General features: G+C 37.4%; 1 protein-coding gene across 1 annotated transcript in view; it reads left to right on the top strand.

Annotated features, from left to right (window-relative positions):
• The window catches only part of LOC124158644 (metabotropic glutamate receptor 2-like), a 630302-nt gene that overhangs the window by 46085 nt on the left and 565710 nt on the right, over window positions 1–18507 (top strand). Inside the window, exon 2 of the mRNA XM_046533848.1 lies at window positions 10326–10432. The gene's annotated coding sequence lies outside the window, so the exon portion shown is untranslated. The remainder of the gene's footprint in view (window positions 1–10325; window positions 10433–18507) is intronic.

Genomic DNA, 18507 nt, shown 5'->3' with positions numbered 1-18507 from the left:
TCTCCCGAGTGTAGACGGGAACAGGAGTGGAATGAGAGGATTGGGAAGAGAGGGGAAGTGAGATTTGGGAAAAGGGATTATAGGGGTGGGTGTGGGGGGCAAAAAAAAGCTGGAGAAATGAATGAAATGTCATCTCACAATGGAATCGCGCCACTGCGTGTAAAATTGATATCGGAATCTCTTCCCTCGGGTACGCCACTGCACCGTGGCTCTTGTCACTCTCAACGCCCGCAGTCAACAATGCCTCGGTGGCTGGAGCGTCTTATTCCCATGAAAGAGCCCCAAGGATTGCTGTCTCCATTTGTATTTGGAGTTGAATCGTTTTCGTTGCGGCTTAAGAAGCATGGGGACGATTTGAGAAATGACTATGCAATGAAATTCTATATTCACGCAATTGCTGTGAATGTCCGCAAATTTTCTCCGGGAGGAATATTAGCGGAAGATCACTATAGACCTATAGCTTTTTCAATTTTACTTGTCATTTTATTAAGAAGAGTCAACTACCACCTCGTCGATGTAAGGTGGTAACTGATGGCGGTAGTTTTGTACCATTGATTCTTAAACTAAGCTGTAGGAGTCATCAGTAGTAAAAGATAATCCTAATTTCTGCTTCGGTATCACCATGTGGACAATTGAAGTATTTGAGATTTGATACATGGTGCGTTGAAATTTTTTTCAGCTACGGCTAATTGTTATACATTTTAACATTTCTTGGTGATAATGCCATTTATGCATTAAATAAAGCAATTATCTGATCGTACTTTTCTTTCTGTAAAAGCTGATTCTGTGACTCTACAAGTATTGGCTATTAAATTTATGTAATAAAGGGAACGTAGAGCTCCTGGGAAGTGATAGATTTTATTAAAATAGATTAGTAAGGGTAGTGAAGAGAAATGATTAAGAATATGATACGCTGAATATTTTCACGACCAAATATCAACTGAAATTATATTTTTTAAGGTCGATGGTGAGATGTGAGTCCGAAGAGGAAGTAGTGTACTGTTGATAATCTAATAGTTTAGGAGATATTATGGATCAATATATCATAGTAACAAGTGTCTCTAAATCACAGTAAATGGAATGCCCCTAGATCAAACTGGAAAAGGAATAGAAGACTTACAAAGATTGCCACTCAAGTATGTTGAATTGTTATTTACGACGTCAAATGTCGTGTAGTGTCTCGTCTACGCGGGTGAGTCATGATTAAGGAAGGCATCAAGTCAAATAAGTGGACTTTATGTTCTCGTAGCGAACCGTCGCGACGGCAGAGAAATATCGCCGTCGTCTTCCATTGCTTTCCTACTTGGCCTTGTTCGACGCTGTCTGGATGTCACTCTGAGTTAACGTCTGCAGAGGCATTATGAAACCTTGTTGACGAAATTACTCGCTTGACAAGTCTCTTACCTCGTGTTACACTGCCAAAGACATGTATCCTTTTTAGTCTTAATTTCATATTTTAGACCAATCAGTTCTAATAAAAATAACAGATGTTAATTTAAAATCGACTTCATCGTACTTTACCGTGAGGACCCCCTGATGAGATTGTACGCTGACAAGATTTTGTATTATCGCTGAAATATTTTCTTCGACTTTCTTAAAATATTTAATCTTTCTTGTAAACACGTCCTTAATTATAACGTAATTTCTGTACTGTCATTGCATTATTAGAGATATATTTTATATTATCTTAATGAAAAAAAGATGAAAATAAAAATTAAGTAATGAGTAGTTTCCAGTGTATAATATTCACTCTTTAGCTTGCAATGCATTGGATGGATACATTAAGTTGGATGCATCATCGACACCTGATTCAAATTGTATACATCGGTAAAACTGTACACTTTGCAAATTGTTAAACATATTACAGTTTCCATTGTATAAATCAGTAATTTAACTTGAAACAAGATAAGTTTGCACTTACAGAATAGGTGAAATTTGGCTCAAACTTGAAAGCAAGTTGAGGTTATTTACGACTTCTTTGGTTCAATTAAATAAAATCCATTAAAAGTTGTCATAAATATGCCTTATTGAGGAAATGCATCCCAAAAAATTATACCTCTACTATTTCACTGCAGGACAAATGGTTTCCTTTCTGAGGGAATATCATTGGGTGCCGCACTCTCATTAGTGATTGGTTGATCATGACGTCTTGATCGCTAGGTGAAAGGGTGAATATAACAGCGACTCTCGATTGTTTTCCTCCATTTTGCTCCAAGTGATCGGAAGTGGGCGTTAGTGAGCTCATCCCGTGAAGCCACACTGCTCATTCCCACGGCGTCAGAGCGCTCACTTTCTCTGTGAGAAAATTTAATGCGGCTCAGTTCGGCTGATTGCACCCAGTCTATGCGAGGCGAGGAAAATTCAAACACTGGTAATGGTCTATTTTCATCGAACATGATGACTGAATATCGACTGCTTGCCAGTCTCATGCATGATTCTCGGTGGTGCATTTGTTACACTGGTGAACAGCCATTTTGCTGTCTTAGACCTTTGATTTGTTTGTAACTTTTGGTCCCTGGATGAGAAAATAACCTCAGTTTTTATCTATCACGTCAACTTTGTAAGCTAAACATTATCCTCTTTATTCTCAAGTGTCGTACAAAATTTGCATATAAAGTAAGGTATTTGTAATAGAATTTAACTTTCAGAATTCTTTACAAAACGAAATGTACAACTGAATTAATGAAATGAATGATTTAACTATGATTACCAACGGATAATAAAATATCAGTGTTGGCAACCTTCACACCACTCAACCTCCCTCCAAAGGACATGTCTGGCTACGTGCATCCGTCCCAACATAGTATCTCCGACGTGACTAAACAACTATACAGTCACTGGTCACCTACGGAGTCAGTCGAAAGAGGTTAATGTCAGCCAATGAGTGCAATGATGCCTCCAGTGATCCATGCTCAATTCAGTAGTGTGATCACATTCACATAAGGTGCAGAGAAAAAACTTGATAGCAGAAAACTAACTACAGTTTTCACATCAGTAAGCCTATTTTACCCTCAAACAGTTCAAAATTCAAATGTAACCGAAATTGTGTTAAAAATTCCTCCCCTGTGTTATCGTTACCCTTTCCGTGCCTCCACGCCTCCTTTTCCGTCCATCTTGCACTCACACACTTGCACACTTCACCTTTTTAGCTATTTGTTATGATACAATTCTGGTGATCCACTAACTTCGCGAGTGTTGAATCGCTCAATCACTTCCGAGAACCATTTCTCATAATTTTGCAAAAATTGCACATAGAAATAAATTATTCGCATTGACCGGGATTCAAACCTGGATTCCTCGGGTTTTCAGTCTAGTTCTTTAGCCATTTAAGCAACTAAGGCATCATTCCTTTCTGTGGTAATTTGTGGACAAGTTCGGGCTTTGGTCTACGGCTGTAACGCAGTGCGCACGACTTGGACTGCGAGTCGCATAATATGCTCACGAGTCCGGACCGTCATGTCCGGTATTGTTTTCTCTTGGGAATTTTTGGACAATTTTTGAATTGCGGGTGACTCCGTAAAGATATCACTGTGGCTAGTTCCATTATACTGAACTTAGTCAAGAGCGAACACCTCCAAGTGTTTAAAGTTAGGACTGTTACTCGCATAATATGCTCAGCAGTCAAGACTATCTTGTCTGGTATAGTCCACAAATTTCCACAGACGGGAATTACGCCACGGTGGGTGAACTAGCCGGACAGTCGGGGGTACGAATCGGGTACGAATCTCGATAAAGGCAAATGATTTTTTTCTCTGTGGAATTTGCGCATAACGTGTGCATTGTAGGTGACTCCGTAGAGTCATAGCCATGGCTTGTCCCGGTGTACTTAAATTAGTTCCCTTAACACAAAAAACCTGAGATTTCTCTTTCTCTGTCACTCATAACTTTTATAGAATTTTTCTCGCGAACATGTTGGTGTTCATTTCCATCCACTATCTGCGTCGACACTCGATTTCCGTATCATCCCACTCAATCCGAAAGACGCAGGTGTTTTCGGCGAAAAATCGGATCTTCCCGTGCAGAAGACTTGACTTGACTCGCTTGAGATGTCTCGTGTCGCGGGAGGCGTGGGCAGAGTTTTCCGCCGCTCTCCTCCGCACGCTTGGCAAGTGATTCACGTTTGTTCCGTGGGCGATGATCGCTTCGTCGTCTCCGATCCTTCTCTTTGTCTCGTTGTTCAAGGGGATCTGCCGAAAAGGGTGAGCCACGGGGGCGTACCTACCGAATCCTGATTCGATGGGGAAAGGCTTACTGAGACGTAGATATCGCATATGAATCGCTAACTGCAAAAAGGCATCATGTCCAAGTTGGACGGTTTTTCTTTTTTTCGTTAAGTTGTAGCTAGGTGCAAGACTCAACCCTACAAAAAGGAAATATGTTCACACTTCGTTATTAGCATGAAAACGCCTTCAATATTGTGGACTAGTTCCCTTTCTGCGGTTAACAGCTGCCTGCTATTCGTGGCAGACGCGTGAACTAACATCCATTTCAGCTGATTTGCTTTCAAGGATGGAATGTACAACTTTTATCAATCATGAAGGTGATGGCGGTAAGGGGGCTTACAAAGTGTATATACAATATTGAACTGGTACATAAAAATCAAAATTGCCAAAGATAAAATGTCAATAAAACCAAAAAGGGACTTTTCCATATCAAAATGCAAAGAAATGACTTTTTCATCCGAGAAGCACCGTGCGGTGCAGTGTAACCTGAACATCACCATTGGCTCTGGACTATTTTAGACTAAGGAACGCAGTTCTTCCATTATCATAAAAAATGTAATATCTCAATAAAATATAGGTGTACGTACCAGAATAAAAATTGAACATTTGGAATCAGATATTGTCACTGCAACAGCATCCAAAGAATACTAAAACTGAAATAATGTAGCAAAAAATGTTTTTCTCCATTCAAGTAAATTTTTATGAAACAATTTGTTTGTATACTGATTGTTCTCCATGAAATGTCCCAAAAACTTCTTGTTTACGACAGCAAAGAAACATGCCCTTAATGCAAAAAAATCTCTAGCTAACTCTAATTGTATATAAAAGTTCCAAATGTACAGTTATATAAAGAAAATATATTTTAAAAAAATATATATATATATATGCGAATAATATAGTTTTACTAGGTTTTCTATCTCTCCGTTAAAGTTAGCCTAATTAGACATGATACCTTTCTGCAGTTGGGGGCTTACATGTGCGTCGAGGACGACTTTTTATGACGTTTTTATAAACTCGCTTTATTCCTTGTCATTTTTTTCCAGGTCAAATCTTGTTACTCAATTTTAACCCACTCTCTGCTTATCTATCATACTGTAGTTTTCAGGATAACCCAGAACCCAAATGAAAGTGCAATATTCTATCACTTTCATTATGATTTTAACTGGATCTCGATTTTTATTCATAATTTAGGTTTACACATGGAGAATTGTTCAAAAAATGGCCGCCGTTTTTTTTGGATAAGAAAATGAAACAACTGGGGATGAGGATTTTTTTATGTGTACAGAATTTTTGCTGGTTTTAGGTGAGGTACGTGTTGCAGCAAGCACTCTCGTCTTTTTATTCTGAGTTTGAAAATGTTATCACTATTGGATATGTATTTAAAATTGCTGCTTTCTCTATGAGAAGGAACAAGTTTTTCGGCAATCCAATGTATTTGAGACCACGTAAGTTAGAGAAACGCGTAATTTAGAGATGTGGCCTATGTTTAGTACGAGGCACGAGACATAGCTTGCTGATCAAGGATTTGTGGAGGATATAGTTAGATCTGTAAAGACTTACAGAGAGAATCGTCACAAACGAAAAGGATACTCTGCGTTGCATGACATGTAGATGAAATGAGGTGGATTTCATATGCCTACTATGCTTATATTTTGGACATGAGTTCTACCTAAACTCTCTTGTGTGAGGAAATTACGAAACTCAGAAAACCTTCATGTTGCCATGTAAAAATATTCACCCGGACCTTATAAGAAATGTGTCTTTTGTTCAAGATTCAATCTAAACTATTTAGGCACTTAACTGCCCGCTTCTGCCATTTGCGAATTCATGGATAAATTGGAAAAGATCAAAGTAGATTTATTTTAGAGACATAAAGGGTGGGTTTTGACAACATACGTTTGAACTACCAATTCTCTCTTTTTACCTATCCGTCATTTTTCTCGGAGAAAAATGCTATTTTCACGTGAGTTAAATGAAAAAAATGGAACTTATTTAAATATGAAGTACTTTACGAATAAAAGAACCAAGGTCAAATTGGTCACCATGGAACGTCTAAGGTCTCTTTAAAAAATGTGAATTAATGATTCGACGGTCCGTGGTTGCGTTAACAATCATGTTTATTCAATGATGGTGATTCATGTTCACGGTCCATTAAATGATGTAATTTTGGAGGAAATATCCTTTTCGGCTGGCTTGTTTACCGTTGATCGTGTTACCTATGAATTGTTGTTACCATGTCAGTTTCGATAAAAATTCTATTATATTCACAGATTTCTTAAGGGTGATGGTTTGACTTACATTGCGATTTTTACTACAGGCATCAATGTAGCCTCACATCCAGCCTGCGGGAATACTGGAGCGTGGTAGACCAATAGGTTGGGAGTTGGCGTACCCATCGAAATGTCCAGAGCTCATATCCTGCGTCATCCTTCTCGCACCTATAAGTCATCTCGGGCGGTGGCCTAGTGAAGCTAACCGGCCCCCTACCGTGAATGCGTGAAATTCACTTGGCTTATTTCGGGGTGACGTAAAATTTTTGATTTCACAATTTAAAGCATTTACATAGATTGTATCAGGTAAAATTGTTTTGATAGTTACCTGCAATAGACGGATTCACTTCCTAGAAGTGTTTTATAGTCATGATTGGAATAAAAACATTTAGCTACCATTTTCAAAATATTCTTCTTATTAACAACCCTCTTCGTTCTCTTGCGTCAACTAATTTAACTTCAGTAAATATAAATGAGATTGATAATATCCCATAATCTGAGTTTTTTCATCAATAATAAATAACTGTACATTAATATGCAGCATAACTAAGAAAAACTTCCGGAAGGGTGCAAATATTTGTGCAGAAGACTATATAATAATTATTAATCTATGAAATGGAACGAGACGTAACATCGACCTTGTTATTTCAGATCCGAAGTGAATTGCTTTGTTAATATCGAAGAAAAAATTTGTGATCTCGGACAGGTGATTATGTAGGTCAAGAGGTGACCGAATTAACGTGGAACGATGTGCTCCTCCTGGTCTGCCCCACCTCAAATAGCATCGGAGAGCGCGTGCATTGGAGAATGCGGGGACGAGGTCAGAAGGTCGCGATGCGGTGTGGGGGAATTGGGCAAGAGTCGAAAGGGCTTTGTCGCTTCCTTATGCTCGTGAATAGCAGTGTTACTTTGCATGGGATACATTACAACTATGCCACCCTGCCAATTGGATATTGATATCCTATCTGCCTGCCTATTGTATATTCTGCGTTTGTTTCATTTTATTTCCATATTGATTATTAATGCTCTATTTTTAATTTTCCAATTTGTGATAAAATTCTGTTGATTACAGAAGCTTACATTAGAGGGACAAATATATGCTTGCCAGGAAAAGAAAAAAAAAAACCTCAGGCCTTTCGTGATCAGTGGCAGATCTATGGGGGTGGGGCTAAGGGAGCTATAATCTCCCCTTGGGTTATTAATTAACACTAGATAGAATAGTAATTTTTTCCAACCCCCACTACTGCTGGAATTTTAACCCCCTCTTAGCCGTCCCCTTGTCCCCATCCTGGATCCGCCACTGTTCTAAGAACAAGAACAGTGGCGGTATTCTTGATATTAATTTTATTTGTTAGCAGTAATTTATGATTGGATAGATTATTGCTGGGAAAGTATTTTGCATCATCAAATGGTCTTTAGAGTACCTAGCGCATAAGCAATGATTCTCTATCCTATTTTCTACGATTAAGTTTTGATAATAGAATGGTTGTGTACGTATTTTGTTGCGATCCCATAGAGAGAAATCAATCAATAAATCTTGAGCAAGTCACCCATTGTGAGAAACGTTTTAGACTGAAATGTCTAAAAGCAATGGTCTAATGGTATCAATTCTTTGCTCTCCAAATAAAAGAGAGCATACTTGTTAAAAAACAGAAATAAGGAAATACGAAAAATTTTTAGAGCACATAAAAGTAAAAATTAGTCTTCGTAAAACCTTTCTCTTGGTCAATTCAATGATGTTCACTATAACCTGGTAAGAATAAAGTCAATTAGATAGTGAAGTAGCCATGGTTGTTTCCGCATAGTTCATGTCCAATGTGCGTTTGACATGGCTTTAAAAAACCGTTATGAAAGTAATCCTGCAGACACTTCGTCTTTTATCCAATGGTAATTGTTTTGCCGATTCTCCAACTTCTTTTTTGAGTCGGCGACCAGCAAATCTAAAAATAGCTTCAAGAATACAGTTACTTGATTATCCCATTGAAATTTTGAAAATTCAATTACATGTCAGATCCACTAGGGGGACATTAAAGACCCTTTAACGGTTTCCAGGTTCTGAGATTTCCGCCTCGTAAGTTTTCCATTACTTTTTTCCTTGAATTAATTGCCTTCTCTATTGTATTTGATAATTTTTCTCTTTAATCCCTTTTCCACAGCTCAGCATCCTATTCACCGTAGCATTGTTCTGAAATTTTAATGAATATTAATTCAGAAGTTAAAGTTTCCCATGGCTGGGAAAGGTCTTGACTCATTCTTTATTTACCCGTATTAAGTTTCATGAGGTTGAGAGAGATGAAATATTAAGAAAATAGAATGCATAAAAGAACTTGATTTGATTGAGAAGAAAAGAAGATGAGTCTTAGAGATCTAAATAAGTTGGAAATGCTTTCATTTCGCGCAATATTGAGTGATGTGCGCTTTTCATCCAAACGGCTACATTTACATATGGATTTTTATTTTTTTTGAATGGGGAAGGGATAATTCGTAGTACTACAGATCTAATTCACGATTAAATATGTGCTAAAAAGTCTGAAAACTACAGAAAGAGAGGAAATGAAATAGGAACTTGGTTAAAATATAGAGTTAATTACAATTTATTTTGATCTTCGCGACTATATGGGTATAGGATAAAAAAGAAAAAAAAATTCACTGAGAATCGCCCAGACCAAACCTCAAAATATTTCAACTTCCCTGATTACACGCGGTACACCTCTCAAATCTTTATAAAAAATGTATGAAACCCACTGAACCAAAGGAGGCTCATCAGATAGCACATCTTCTAATCCTTCTAATATAGTAAACTACATATTGCCGATGAAAAATGCATCGGTATCCAATCAGTCCCAAACTCTCCATGAAATCAGTTGCTTAGCAAATGATTCAATAGTTTTTATTTGCTTTCAACTGGTGCATATCCTTTGGTAGTTGCCTAGTCACCATACGTAAAATATATACCAAAGAAAGATGATTTCCCTAAAGATATACGCTGACTTGATGAGTTGCTTAGAAAGCATTACTTCCAAGCGCCTATTAATTTTCTGTAGTGTCTATTTTATGTTAAGTCGTTAGAAGTTGATAGGTCATCGGGATGGGTTTTAACGGGCATTTTCGTGGGCTCGCACGAGGAATCGTTGTAGTGTACCTTTGGCCATGAATGCAAAATAGAATTAAAAACGGGACCCCTTTATGCATTATGAAACAATGAATTTTGTGGGAAAGTAGTGAGAAAATAAGATGCAGAAGAGCCGAGAGAAATTCCGGCCAAGAAAGTCTCGGAGAATCATAAAAAATGCAGAATTATGCGAGGCGTAATGAGATGCCGTATTGTGGTAAAGGGGTGGAAAAAAGCGGATCTTGAAGAAAATAGGGAAATAAGTAGATTCGAGAACAAAAGTGGCGAGGAAGTTTTTCAGAGCTGGGAATTGCTGTAAAAGGAACCCATTTCGCAGATTTGCATAATCGCTGCTCTTAAGATGAGGGAAATCTTTATAAATTAGGTGAGAATGAGTTGACTGCAGAGATATTTTGAATGATGGAAAGGGGCTTCAGTATGTTTGTGTCTTTGCACAATATACCAAAGATTTTTATATCTATATTTGTTGAATATTATAAAATATATTTATACATCATCTGTTTTATTAAATGTTTGATGAGATTTTATGGTAATAATAGCGTAAGCATACCATAAAATGATATATACTTAGAATAGGATACAAATATATCCTTAGAAAATTTTTAATTAGAGTTTTGAGAGACAAAATTTTTAAATGAAATTGAAGTGTAAATTATATTTATTGACATTGTTTGTGTTCAACCCTTTTCTCTGTCATAGTGATCCTTCACTCCGGGTGGTGCTGCTCCATTCGGCAATGGACCTCGTTTCTCGATGATAACTTGCCATGTGATCCTCTCCCATTGGCTGCCTGATATCAACGCATGGTGAGTAGGGACGTTTGTAACTACTCGTTCCTTTATCGGTGGGGGAATGTTAAAGAATTTCGTAGCCAATCATAAAATTTGTCATATGCCTGTAATGAACTTGAATGCTCCAAGCAAGTGGTTGTCCCTACCGTGATAGGTTTTGAAGGGGGAAAGTGGCGTCGGGCCATCTATGGATCTGATCCATGGCAAGTTATGTTGTAACCTTATGCTTCAAATTCGTTTCTTCACGAAGACACTACTTGGGTGATTTTACCCGCTCGCTCTGTGATCCCTTTTCCCTCCGTTAATTTCTCTGACTCAAATTGCATATTTCACTTCTCACTTTTTGCGCATCCAATGAACATTAGCTTTCACAAGTAATATTGAGTCAAATTCAAGCACTCTAAAAATAGCATTTGTGTATTTTCTATAGTTTCGCAAGGAGAGCGGAAGAAATTTTCGCGTATAGCATTCATATATCTCTCGTATCTTATTTACTGTGACATTTAGTGAATATGTTTTAGGTTTTGGGAAATCGTTTACGTTTGCATCGGCTGTGCATCTCTTGATGGGACACGATGCACTTAAATTATGCCAGAAAGTTGTCACTATATCGCAGAATTTGCCGCTGCTTTATTCGACCTCTATGCTCGCGTCATACTCGCCGACTGGTTCCTTCCCGGGTTCGTGCCCATGGCGTAGGTTCGGTGACAATTACTGATTCCCAATTCTGTTGATTTTACAGTTAACACTTATAGGTGGAAAACTGCGAAATAATGTCTGCATGCGATGTGATGTGTGGATGCCGTCTCCTTTTTCCTGTGAATTGAGGACGAAAATTGTCAATGGGGAGAGGTCGTGTGATTTTTACTCTCTGAAGCTTTTGCGGCACGTCGCCATTACTTGAAATGCTCTCCTTGGTACCGAAAGGTCTAGTTCTGCCAGCATAAGTTCAACTCACTAACTAAAAGCAACCTCCTACCCGCCCACGCGATAAGTACTATCTCCGTTGTTTCCGTTTTCGGTCGGGAAGGCGGCGGAGACAATTAATGGCGGCTGTGTGATGGCGCGCGCACAAATCCCCAAATTCGACTTAGCGGAAACTTCTCTGGAGCTGGCAGCGATCGCGAGTTTCTCACAACTGCGCATAAAAATTGCCTCATTTGTTTCCCTCCCCCACAGGAAGATGGAAGGTGTTGAGCTGCCTAACGAGTTCCATTCTTTCCCATTCAACCTCAAGTTTTGCCACCAACCCCTCTGCGTATTTGATACATATTTTGGTAGATTTTATAATGCTTCATTTTTGGTCAAATAAAAATTTGAAAATTAGGAATAGCAATACTAACATGTCTTCATCGTTCTCTTACTAAAAATTTAATTCCTCGTCCTTGAAAGAAAAATTACTTTCCTTTTTCTTTCTTTATCTTTGCTACCAATCCTTCCCAATGTAATTGTTTATTTAAATACTTCAAAAAATAAAATAAAATGCCATTACTTCTACTTTTACATATTGATACTTTTACTAAAGTGAGTTTAACATAGTGTTATTTGTCAATTACCTAGCTGTCAATTTTAATTTTTTTTTCTATCGGGCACCTGTTAATTTCTCTCGGGAGAATTGAGCGGGAGACTTAAAAGGTGCATGAATGCATAAATACAAAAAAGGCTATCATTAGACACATATTACACTTCTACGAATCAGGGCTTTGTTAAAATAAGGAGGGGAACATATATACTGAATTGATCACCTCCAAATGAATGGTGATTGTCATTCGTCATGTACGATTCATAACTTCCCAAGTTTATATTCGTATTTTACCAGTTTTTTTCATTCAATCCAGTGAAGTTGTTACTCGACGAAATAAATTTTTACTGATAGAGAAAAAAATATTTTTGGAATATAGTTAGCCTTAAAAACCGACAGTGGGGTAACCATTTTTGTCCTTTAATTGATTTTTTTTCAGTAGCCAGAGATCCCGTAGATCGTTCTCCTGCAACCGTGCTCTCCGCGCCATAAAGAAATGATGAATGCTGTCCCATCGGGTGACGCACAGTTACGCCATATGGACTACAAAATGGCTCACACCATCACCGGGAAATAATTCCATCCTCTCATTGCTTTCGATAGCCACAAACTTGTCGGGATCCTTGGCGGTCTTCCAATGCTAAGAAAAGTAAAAAATCATCTACTTTCTTAATTTTTATATTAAGGTATCTTCCCTAAACTTCTCTCTCATTTGTTCCTGATTCTGAGCGATTTTTAGGATCTCGGAGTGCATGGTTTTCTAATTTTAACCAACAGATGTTTTCAAGAGTCTCCAAACTTTAAATTCATACATTCATTCCTCTAATGCAGTATTTGAAGGTTTGTAATACTCTTATTTTATGAAAGTGTATTTTTTTGCATTTGTTTTTCTTCATACATGGCCAATTATTAGAATGTATTTATGAAGTCAAAATTTTGTCAGGCATTCTTAAAAAAAAAAATCACTCTGAAGTGGTGATTTGGGAGGCTCTGATATAATCAATCTGTATCAATGAGATCGTCACCCACTCCTTAGGAATTGGAAGCGGAGAATCCTAGTTTACCAATAAAAAGTCTTATTCCTTGAGTCATTCCCTGACTGAGGCAGGATCACATGAGAGTAGAAAAAACTGGAGTGATTACTTTCGAGCCGTAGAAAGAGACTGAAACACCATCCGAACGAGTCATTTGCAGGAAGGGATTCGCGTGGAAAATTATCGGGAGGCGAGTTTCTTCTAAGTTGTTCCGTGGAAGCCGGCTTCCTTTTAGCCGCCTCAATTGGTTGGGTTCTATCCGGATGCATTGAATGTTGGAAAACCGTTAGCAATAAAAAGAGAGCTACTTTTATGTCTGCTGTTTCATGAACAATGCAGAGACAATGTACTATCTTGGAAACCACATCCATTCAAGAAAAAAATACAAAGTAATTTATAAAGACTAATTAAGCCTCTGAATGGGTACAGAAACTGAATCGATTACTTTTTTCTTCTTGATTGAGAAAAAAGGTAGAAAAAGTTACTGGAGCTTAGGTGCAGTACTTTTTTCCTATTTCTAACATTTACGTATATACCTCGGTATAATTTAAAAAGGATTTAGTGAATTACTTTCATAATAAAAAAAATCCCAAGGTTTTGACTAGTGAGAACCTACACCATAGTGGCATTTTTTGCTTCAGTTTACACTCACTTTATAAATTATAAAAAAAATTGATTATTTTACAGTTTACAGTTCTCTATAAAACAGTACTGACGCAATTTTTGATATTATTATGCGTCCCGCAAGAGGCAGAGTGGTAGTGAGAAAGTAACAATAATTCTAAAAAATAGTATCAACATATAAAAAATAGTTTTTTACATGTATGAAAATGAAACTATCGCCGATAAAAATTATTTGAAATGCTAATAAACGCTACCTGGGCGTCCCAGTTAGTTTTACTTCTGTGCTCATCTCTGGCTTTAAGGGAACGCATCACTTTTGCTCAACAAATCGTATTTTGTCCCATTTCATGACTTTTTGTTAAAATTTTCGCTATTTTCAGAGCACACAGAAATCTCGAAACACATGTCAACATTTCTCTGCATAGCAATTAAAAATCAATTTCAGAAAATACTGAGGTGAAAGTTTTAAATTTAAAAAAGGTAAACGTTTAAAGTCCTTTTTATATTCAATGAAAGTTTCAAGCATCTGTGTTATGCTAGAAATGCTGCGCATTATATGTCTCGATACTAATGCGTCCCTACAATCTTCATTGACCAAAAACTTCTCGCTCAAATTCATCCTGAATTCTCGACGTAAAAATGTCGTTAAGGCGGAATTATATGAAGTTGAAAGGCGTTAAAAGAATTACCCCACCAAGAACCCTTCACAGAGTTATGTTTCCCGTCCTAGAGTGTATTTTTTTGTTTTTCTATTTTACTTCGCCATGGAAATAGTGATTATATTTAACTCCCCGCGATGGTATTCCAATGTTGAATGAAGCGACTATTGTGTCGTCTCGACTATTAACGGCAGCAGTTCGCCTGCCTCCAAAGGTTCCGCTTCTCCTTCTACCCGCTCCACTTTATCTCGTACCTCAGAGGTAACGAACTGTGAGGGTTCCTTCGCTCGACTCCGTGTATACTTCTAAAGATAGATCTTCTCCTAGGCGCACTTAAGGAATGATTCTGTTTAGCATCTCCATTACCATATCCAATTCCATGTCTTCACTTCCTTTTATACACTGTTTAAAATTGGAATTTTCGGCCATACAAGCTAGTATTTTTGATCAGAAATAATAAGTGATATCAGAAGTTATGCCAAAGCCAATGCATATCGATAATAATTCTATTTTTAACCTATTAATTTCTTTATTAATTTTAGTTTTTCATCCTTGCTATGCTATTTCATAGTTTACCAAACTATTATAAGTCTATCTCATTTTATGGTATGCTTACGCTATTATTTCCTTAAAATCTCAGCATACATTTAATAAAACAGACGACGTATAAATATATTGTATATTATTCAACAATTATAGATATAAAAATCTTTGTTATGTTGTGCGAAGACACAAACATACTGAAGCCCCTTTCCATCATTCAAAATATCTCTGCAGTCAACTCATTCTCACCTAATTCATAGGTATATATAATATAACTTATTTTTGAAGCCACCATGGATTGTAATATTATTGTATTGACAATATTGTTGGATCAAGGGATTATATTCTTCCCTGGATACACGCCACAGAGTGTTCTTCACTTTTGAAGTATATTTTACGATCCAATGTGGAATAATTTTATTAAATACAATTATATTTTGATTTTAAAGGAATATTTATTCCTATGTTAACCATTTACAGTCCAATGTTTCCATTTGGGAATAAAATTTCATAAAAATCTTATTTCGTATCTGTGATTACTTTTATAGCTTTTGTTAAATAAATAAAGTATTGAAGTATTTTTATAGCATATAACATGACTTGGGTATTCATTGGTCGTTAATTAATCCTTTCCAAAATTGGTTATTTTCATCACCTCTGTAGTGAGTATGCGGTTAATTCGATATTATCCCCTACACTTGCTCACCAGTGGCAAATACTCATCTATTCAAAAGATTACGGTATATATTTCGTTGCTAAACTTAGTTTTTTGGCCCAGTGTGTATTTCTTTTTCAAGGAATTGCAAAATTTTGTGGTGTGTTCCCATCAGGGAACATGCTTGAAAATGCATTTAAAAATTTTTGTTTGATTTTTTTCATAATATCTCTTAATTCGTTGTAAAATAAATAGGTAGGATGAGTAAAAAAGTAATAAAAATCAGTTGGTAAGTTAGCACGGTCTAAAAAGGGCTAATGCCCTGAAGACGAGCTAGTTTTAGGCAAATTGCTTTGATAAGTGTACTTCTCAGCGGTATCTTTTATTCTTATAATTCTTGCTTCAATATCTATTAAAAAAACTAATTTCTTATGTTTGTTATGGCTAACTTACTCTTCAGCCGTTGTGTTTTGCTACTGAATCCCGCAATGCAAATTGTCGATGACATCGGCTATTTAAAATGCAGTATGTGAATAGCAGCCTGCTTGCTTGAGAGGTGAGAATCAAACGTTGGAGGAATATTTGATTGCTAAGCCAACTTTGCTCCGATTCAAAGGAGATGATTTGAGCTTCAAGGGGACAAAATTGTAGCCGTGTTTGTCTTTGTCACATGTGATCGAACGGTGATTTCGTGACGCTCACTTGAGGGTTTATCATTCAACAAGGGAACGGATTCCTATGTTATACGCGAGTGACTGTATGAGAACTATTCGCTACCTTGGTTTGACAAGGTTCTAAGTGACATTTTTGCAAAATTTGGTGTTTTCACTCAAGATAACTAAGTTTATGTTTCTCTACGTGTTGCACCGGTTTTTATTCCTCTATGTAAAATAATAACAGATTTACAGTGACAAAGTTCCAACTGCAAGGAGAAAAAACTAATATTTGGTGTGACAAGGTTCTAACTGCATTTTACTTATTTTATTACTCATATAAAAAAATAAAATAAATAACATATTTTCTTAAAGTAATAATTACTAGTGTATCTAGTGGATCACTAGTGTATTGCCAAAAATAAAAAATAAATTCCTATTAATAATAGAAATAGAGCAGTTTAAAACTTTGACAAGGTTTTTCTCAAAACCAGCTGATGGTCAGTTAGAACCTTGTCAAACCAAGGTAGTGTATTGTCATGTGACCTAATTGTTACAATCTCGGGCTCGGTCGCCAGTAGAGGGCGGCATTTGGTGTTTTTTTTGCCTTTGGCCATTTTTCAGCTTGTATTTCCTATACCTTAGTCGTTAGATTTGTCTTGGTTGGAATTATTGAGTTTCCCAGTGACCAGATTATCTTCAAAATGATGGGGACCTGGTGTGCCCCAATTGTATACGAGTCTTACTGGTAATTTATGATTGCAATAATTGAGTTGCTTTTATTATATTGACTGCACAAGTTGTTATTATTACCTTGCACACGTTTCCAGCAACGAGATGCAGGCATGCCTGTAAAAGGCAATAACAGCATTTATTAGAAAAACAGAGTATTATAAACTGGCATAAGTAGAAGATACTCTGGGTTAGGAGTACATTCACGGTAACGTAAGCCACGCACGGAGGCTAGAACTTTGTGGAGCCTAAAATATCATGTGAAAGACGTCCGGTAAATGCCAGTGAACATTTTATCGGCACTCATCCATCACTCACCCAAGAGTCTTTCAAATCTGCGCTCGTCACTTAGCATTACCGGCAAAATAACTGAAGCCTCGGTGGGGAAAAGAACAGTGCCAGATGACATAATCATGCTCAAAACACACCCAAATAGCCTGCTTACAAACCAATTCTAAAGCGCTCTTGTCATTTTCTGGCAGTCCATTGCCACATTTTTAGCAGGGCTAACAAAATATTTAATTTTCATCGCAGAAACGCGTAGACGTACGTATCAAAGACGTACTTAAAAGTACGATTGGAATAAATACAACGCTGAAAATAATTTTCAGTTACATTACGTAGTTGCAAAAGTTAAAATTTAAAATTGCATTCAGTATTCGGGAGGGAGCCCCCCACTCGGAGGTTCGAGGGGCTCGCGAGGGTGAGCGAATTGAGGAATAGCGTATTAGCAACCCCTCCAAGGATTTTTCCTAGGACTACCTTTCCAAGGACTACCTGTGATATGGCCCCAGAAAACTCACCTTAACCAATGAGCGTTATAATGCCCATAACAGGAGTCACCCTGGGAATCGGGTTGATGTGTTGGTTAGAGTGTTGGCTTCTCAATCCGTGGGCTCTGGTTTGAATCTCATCGGTGGCAGAGAATTTTCAAGATTTACACACTGTCCGTCGGATGGGACGTTAATTCGTGGTTGCCTTGGTGCCTTTCAATAAAAGCAGGCTAATGCCCACGCCGGTTTTCTCTTTCTCTCCACCCTTCCTTCCATAACCTTGGCGAAAATTACCTCCTTCAAATACCGTGCCAAGAGGCACTCTTAACTATGCGTTCATTGCCTCCGTTTCCGTATGTATACGGATTCTCAAAACTGCCGCGTAGTTTTGTCAGCTGCCGTGGAATAGGCAGGAATTGCTGTAAACAACCTCATTTGTTAATTTTGGTATAAGAATCCCGAAACGAGGGGGCGAAAAGGTACCCCAGTAAATATTGCAGAGGTTATTTTTGATATGTTTATAATTTACGAGACACCCTTTCTTGCTAATTTATGATCTATTTCTCTAATTTATTTTAGCGCTCTAAAGGCCAAGGCATAAGCTCAGTCGTGTGAAATAAATAGTAACGTGGTCCACTGCCGTTGTATGAATCTGGCCCGAGAATCTAAAAGCCAGAAGGTCATATGAGGCCACTAGTAGGTATTGCGGTGATCAAAACTCGGGCTCGTCATCCCGGCTGACGTCTTTCGTGAAGAATTTATGATTTTAATGTTACGCTATCATCTTCAAAATTTCAGGGAAAATTTCAGAGTAGGATCTTTTCAACGCTTTCTGTTGCATGATTATTTTCCGTCAACATTTTCTCTGATGCACTTTTTTTACTTTTGAAGTCCA

This window comes from Ischnura elegans, chromosome 5 (genome assembly GCF_921293095.1).
Source record: "Ischnura elegans chromosome 5, ioIscEleg1.1, whole genome shotgun sequence".
Classification (NCBI taxonomy): domain Eukaryota; kingdom Metazoa; phylum Arthropoda; class Insecta; order Odonata; family Coenagrionidae; genus Ischnura; species Ischnura elegans.
The sequence above is the reverse complement of the archived record's forward strand: the minus strand, read 5'-3'. Positions and strand labels throughout refer to the sequence as shown.